The following is a 6,724-nucleotide window of genomic DNA, read 5'->3' as shown; positions in this document are numbered from 1 at the left end:
TCCAAATCAGGGCTGATCAAGTTTACCCTTGCCTTTACCTGCACCACGAGGCACCCGTGAGCCAAGGCCTAGCAAGAAAACATCACATTATGTAACAAACAACGATAACAATTGAGTAATCCATTAAGCATGATCATACACTTAACATATCACATTAATCACATAGCACGTAGATACAATCAAGATTCAGTCAATCAACACTCAGCTATTCAGCATGACAAATCCACCAATCAATAATAACAATTAAATCACATGATAATCAGGGTCGACACCTTAGGCTGCACCCTCTATTTACCCCACTGACTCCGACTCGCTTAAATCGAGCTCAGTGCACAATAAGCTGTCCTCAGCTACCGGTGGTCGAGCCGCGCCCTGTGCGCTAATGTAAATTCCGGCACTCTTAGGCCACTCGTTTACTATTTACATGGCATAATACCATCCTTTACAAAGCAGGGAACCCTTAGTCCCATTATCAATTCACAATCGGGTGCAGTTTTCTTACCTTTAGTTCCCAAGTGTACTGGTTACGCGAGACGCCTCTTGAGCACGATCCGTTTCCTGAGCCCCTAGCTTATACCTAGTCACAACCAAGATAAGGGATATCATTAATAATCATAAAAGGGCTTCTAGATAAGGTTCTAGTCTCCGGAACAACGAATTCAACCAAACACAGCAGTAGATTCGATCCCGAGCACCCTAGGTTAAATTCCCATGCTTAAAATCCAAAAACCCCTAATTCCCTTAAGGGTCACGACTCAAGCCTCCCATGTCGCGGCATGGCCCCCAAACCGAGACCATCTACGCTCAGAACTAGACACGAGCCGCGACCCTACATAGACCATGCTGCGGCCCACCCTCCATCTCCCACATCCATCAACTTCAGAGGGCCACGGCTCACCAAGAACTATGCTATGGTCCGACCCCTTTGAACCCAGAAAAACCTCCATTTTTTACTCTCAAACCTCACTCAAAACCCTCCAAAACTATCCCAATTCCACAAAACAATTATCACAAAGCTTGTAACATGATTCCAACAACACAACCCAAATGAAACTTAGCCTAGATGCTCACCAAAATCCCACTTCAATTTCTGAAACTCAAAAGCTTAAAAACATCAAAACCAGTCAAGGAAACACTAGAATTCAGCCTTTAAACCACAAATTTGAGCTTACTGTCTTTGATGAACCAGCTCTATAAAAGGTTTCTGAGCTATCTCCTAGATTCCAAGCTTCAATTCTGTCCTTCAATGTCAAAACCCATAAACACCTCAAAACCCAGCCATAAACACAAAATTTAGCCACCATGCATAAAGCTTTTAGCTTACCTTAATTCTGGTTAAACTCCTTAGCTGAACACTGGATTAATCTTCCAAGACTTCAGCTCAATCCACTGAATTCCAATTGAGTTTTCCTTAAGTTTCTCGTGGTGTTCTTTGAGAGAGAAAGGGAGAAAGAGGGAAGGGTCGGTTTAACTTGTGTTCTACTGTTTTCTAAAGTTTCTTTAGTCTATCCTTAGGCAATTAAGTTAATCCCAAGGCTCGGGGTGCCGAAAACATCACCGAGGGTAAAATGGTAAAATTCCCCAGTATTCCCACCTAAGCTTCCTAACCTCAAATATATCTCCAATTATTTATTTCCATAACCTGATAACCTAGATAGCCATCCAATACCTGAGATACCCCTTCACTCGTCCCAAGTCAAGTATTAAGCCCCGTTGTGACTTTCCCGCTAACTAGCTCCCTAGGATCGCCTCAAGTCGCATGCTGCAGATTTACCCACATAATAATGTGGTTCTCACAAATATAGCACATAATCATATTTACATTCATATAACCATACAAGCATGCTTATCACGGAATCATGCATTAAGCTAATAAATTCTCACATAAACCAATTATGCCCTCCCAGCACACTAATCAAGGCTCTTAAGCCTTATTAGTGATTTTTGATTGTTACATGAACCATGTGAATATGATGGGACTAAGAGTTCCCTATATTGTATATAATTTCATGAGATGGTATTATGCCATGGGGACATATGATAAACGGCCTAAGAGTGTTGGAATCATTATTTGCGCACAGGGCGCAGCTCAGCCATTGGTAGCTGAGGACAGCTTATTAATCACTGAGCTTGGTTAAGCTGGCTGGAGTCAGTGGGTATAACACTGGGGGCAACCTAAGTGAGCCAAAGACAGTGGGTTAAACAGAGGGTGCGGCCTAAGGACGTCGACCCTGAATATTGTGTAATGGTTGTGATAGATTGTTGATTATGAATGTGATTATTGTTGTTAATTTGATGAATATGAAATGTTGATTATCTGGATGAAAAATTGTAATTTGTCGATTGTTATCACTGAATAGGCAAATGTTATGAATTGCTGAATACTTGGTTACGTTTTATGGAATATCTGGTTATTTGTATTGATCTTGCTATGATATCATGTTTTCTTGCTGGGCCTCGGCTCACGGGTGCTACTTGGTGCAGGTAAAGGCAAGGGTATGTTGGATCAGCCTTGAGTTAGAGAGCTCTGGGGGTGAGGTGTACATTGTCCGTTGCTGGGCCGCCACGGTCGAGGGTTTGTACAGGGACGAAAACCTAAAATGTGTATTTTGCCATTAGAATGGCCTGGGATATTTATAACTTCTGGAATTTTTGTAAATATGTCATCTAAACCTTGTTTTGAGATTCCATGTGTTAAACTTTCATTTTTAATGAAAATAACATGTTTATGACCAAAATCTTTTACTCCTAATTCGTTGAGGACGTTAGTGATGGCTGTCGTATACCACACAAATTTAACAATGATTTTTCTTTCAATACTTCCAATTATTTCAGTATAATAGCAAGCACAGGTCGAACCCACGAGGACTATTGTTCACTTTATTATTCAATAATTAACACTAAAACTTAAAAGGGGATTTTGATTTTTAACTCAAAATTAAATAACATAAACTAGAAAGAAAATAAAGATTGGTATTACGATATTAAGAAATAGTTAAAGGTTAATCTCCACCCTCAAAAATCATTCCTAATCACTAATAATAAATATTATTCCAATTCCTCAATTAAACTATTAACCCCGCAGATAACGCTGAAGTAGTCAATTATCTCAGTCTCCCTATTATAAGTAATCAAGGCGAAGCGCTCAATAATTAACTCTTTTATCTAAGCAATAAATCTATGAAGCATACAATCTATTTAACTTAGATAAAGCATTAAGTCCTATGGAAACAAGTTAATCTAGGCAATAAATTAATGAAGCATATAATTCATTTAACCTAGGTTCTATTTTTCATCACAATCAACAATTCTTTTGACATCACTATCAATTGCAATTTATCACATACACTTAGAATCCTAAACTATTAGGTGAGTAGTAATTCTAAGATGAAAATTGAACAATGTAAAACCTTAATTAGTTGGCCACTTAACAAGAAATCACAAAATTCATAGCATTCAATTAGAAAAATAGAAACAACTTAATATTGAGAGAAATTAAAGAATAATATTCATTATCAACAATCAAGAATTCATGTCTTGGGTTTTGAATTAACCCTTAACCTAAAAAGCACCTACTCCATAATAGTAATCATAATCACAAACATAATTATAATTAAAATTAAAGAGATTAAGGAAAGAAAAGAAACTAGATTGATGAACAAAAGTAATGTAGTCTTGTAGTCTTCTCTTCAGCCCTTTCTCAATCTTTTTCTCTCATAAACCGTCATAAAACATTCCTCTCAAATTAACCCTAATCATCCTTTATAGTCTCAATTAAATTCTATTTAAAAAGTAATAAAAAATCTGAAAATGACGTCGCAAGCCGTAGCCTGGAAAATGCGAGCCGCGGCCTAGAACAAAATCTGTGCATAAATCTGTCACTCAGGCAGCGACCTGAAAATTATGAGCAGCGGTCTGTCTGGAGGAAAAAAAATTCTGAAACTCCAATTCCATTTAAAGTGTCGCGGCCTGAGTTTTATGAGCCGCGGCCTACCTCCAATTTCTTCAATTCTTTATCTTAGATAGCTTGTACGTTGCCGTCACTTCAACATTTCAACCCCGAAAGCTTGGAATACTCCTAAAACTTTATTTTAAGTACACTTGCCATCAAAATGTCAAATTTATCATCATAAAACGCAATGTAGAAAATATGTTGCAGAATCACGAAACTTAGTTAAAACTATTAAAAATGCTATCATAACACCATCCAAGCATAGAAAAACTTAACAAATATTAATACAAAAATGACCTTATCAGTTAGATTCACATTTTGTTTAAATGACTTGATTATCAAGTCTTGCACTATTATAAACACACAGTGTAACAGTCTTGGTTACCCAGGACGTTACACTGTCTGATGCTATTGCATTTCCCCATGCCTTGAAAATTCACTCCCATCATTACCTCTTTTACAGTGCCCCGATCAACATAAATAACCTATTCTTTTCACTTTTCACTTTTTACCAATCTTATTTTCTTCCAGAACTCTGAAGAACAAAGCAAAACAAATTCAGAAAAACCTGCTGACCCAAGGCGTTCCTGTCCAGCCATTTGAATCAATGCGCGTGTCTTCACTTCAATCTTTCATTCAGGTAAGTTTCTTGATCGATTCATCTCTGTTATGCCATACTAAGCAATGTTTGTTTTGTCCCCATTTTAGATTTTGAGTTTCTAAGTTCTTGAATGTTTTTCGATTGTTCTTGAAGAAATTTGTTTCGGGGTAAAAGGGAACGTAGACTTGAGCTTGAAATAATACTTAGTAGGGGTTAAGGATCGGTTTGGTAGTTAGGATCATGAATTTAGGGCGTAAAATTGAAGTAAAAATTCGATTTTTAAGCTCGTAGAAAAAATGGGCTTTTCCCGCCCCTTCAAAGTCGACAAAGTTTCTCCTGAAAAAAAATTTTACTTCTGCTTTTTGATCAGTTTTCCAAACTGTTCTTGTAGGATTTAGTGTTTTTGACAGAATGCTGCTGGTCGTATAAAAGCTTAACTTTTATACACAAGAAACGTTATTCCAATTCTTAACACCTTTTAGTTTTTTGGGTTGTAGATTCTCATCTCCCTTTCTCTGTTCACAGATTTTCCTGCACGATCCGTGGGGAGGTGAAAGGCTAATCGACGACGACCTCCTTGCTCAGCTGCTCGAGAATGAAGAACTGTCGCCGCTACTCATGTTGGCGATTCCTTTTTCCCATACCCTATCCAATAGACCTTTGACCAGTCTATCAAACATGGGTAGAGTAAAATCGACCGCCCAGAAAAAGAAACCAACCAACCCTCAAGCAAATCAGCCTGCTCCTCGTGCTGAAATTCCTTCGACTAGTGGTCGAGCCGAAAACACTGATCCTGAAATCCAAACACAGGCCCAACCCCGGGACGTCCTTCGACCAGATGTCGAATGGTACGTTGCACCCCTGCAATATTACTGCTAGGATGTTAACCAATTATCTCAGAAAGTACGGACTTTCTAAGGTAACTTTGTTCAAACCCACCAACGACCAGCGGGCAAACTTGCCTGGCTGCGCCTTCAGCACCTGGTCGAGGTATCATATTGAGGCAGGAGCAATCTTGCCTCTTCATCCTTTTTCTAGGGAGTGGCCAATTATTTCGGGGTCACTCCTTTCCAAATAACTCCAAACAGGTATAGAATGCTTTCTGCACTATATATCCTTTATAGCCATAAAAAGTGGTTTGTCCCTACGCCTCATGAGATTAATTACCTGTTCGATCTTAATCCAACCCCAACTAAGACAACATGGGGCTTTTTCATCTCTGTCACCAGGAATCGACCCGTGTCTTCCTGAGTGAGACTACCTACAAGTCCAATGTAGGAAAGTACTTCTAGGAGTACTTTTTAACTACTGATTTGGTTGCCAACAACCTAGCCTTCACACAAGGAGGTAACTTCTTTATTATCTGGTCGCTTATTTATTTTTGTTTTATCTGCATCCTCCTTATAAAATTAACACTCTTCAGGTCCATGGCAACGACTAGCTTCTACTCCAGAAATGGAGATTCGAGCAGCATCGCTGGCCATCATGACTGAAGTAGAAAAAATTGTCAAAAAGCTGGTCAATGAAGCCAATCTAAGGCTGGTTGGACTTCTAGCACCTCATCGGGATGTGAGGGAGTCAACGACGGGGAGTGCCATTGGCGGAGAAGTTCTCAAGCAGCAGCAAGACATGTCACAGCCTCCAAGGAGGAGGAAAACTAGGGTGACAATTAGGGAACTCTACTAATAATTTCCTTGTTCTCATTTTTAACTCCATCTATACATATTGTCTAACTACTTGCAATGTTTCCTTACTTGCAAATATGTTGTCTGGAGATATGTTTGACTGCTACAGCACACCTGCTGCTCCTTCGACCAAAAAGAGCCGGACTGAGGATCCTCCAGCAACTGCTCCTTCCAAAGAAACAACGCCCCCTCAGTCTCCCCCAGCACCAGCCGATCAGAATCATATCCCTCCTGCACCTGCCGATCAGCCATCTCATGGTCAACCTGGAGATGTCCTAACAAGCACCGTAGTCACCGTGGCCAGAGAGAGAATATACAAACTCTCAAAGCACAAACACAGCAGAGAGGCCATCATCGGCACAGACTCTATGGAGGTCGATCAGATAATGAACCGAGGACTGAACGAGATAGACAGTGTAAGTTGCTTTCTATTGCTAAGTTTTGTTTTTTTTGTTATTTCCCGCCATCATCTTATCTCTTTATCTA

This window comes from Humulus lupulus, chromosome 6, assembly GCF_963169125.1.
Source record: "Humulus lupulus chromosome 6, drHumLupu1.1, whole genome shotgun sequence".
Lineage (NCBI taxonomy): Eukaryota > Viridiplantae > Streptophyta > Magnoliopsida > Rosales > Cannabaceae > Humulus > Humulus lupulus.
Note: the sequence above shows the minus strand (reverse complement) of the source record.